Genomic DNA, 481 nt, shown 5'->3' on the forward strand with positions numbered 1-481 from the left:
TGTTTCGATTCAGCGCCATCAAATTCGACTTGCTAAGATTGAGTTCTGCACCAGACCCCATACAGTATTCTTCCCCGAGCTCAAGCTGAGCTTGTATACTCGCTATGGAGCCTCCCAAGAGAGTCGTGTCGTCTGCGAAGAAGAGACCGGTGAACGTGTGATCATCGTTGAGGCACACTCCAAAATCTTCATGGGATCGCAGACGGTTTCCGAGAGGCTCGATAGTGAGCAGGAAGTGAAGCGCAGAAAGCGGATCTCCTTGTTTTACTCCTCTTGTCGGATACAATGCTGGCTGGATGTTTTGGTTGATGACAAGGTGAGCTTGTGAATCGGTGAACAGCAATTGCACCCACTTTGTAAATTTTGAACCACAACCTATTCGTTCGAGCACACGGAGCATATAGTCCCAGTTCACTCGATCGGATGCTTTTTCAAAGTCCAAGAACAGGGCATAAGCTTCTTCGTCTCGACTTGTCACCAA

This window comes from Plasmopara halstedii (genome assembly GCF_900000015.1).
Source record: "Plasmopara halstedii genome assembly, contig: Scaffold_292, whole genome shotgun sequence".
Lineage (NCBI taxonomy): Eukaryota > Oomycota > Peronosporomycetes > Peronosporales > Peronosporaceae > Plasmopara > Plasmopara halstedii.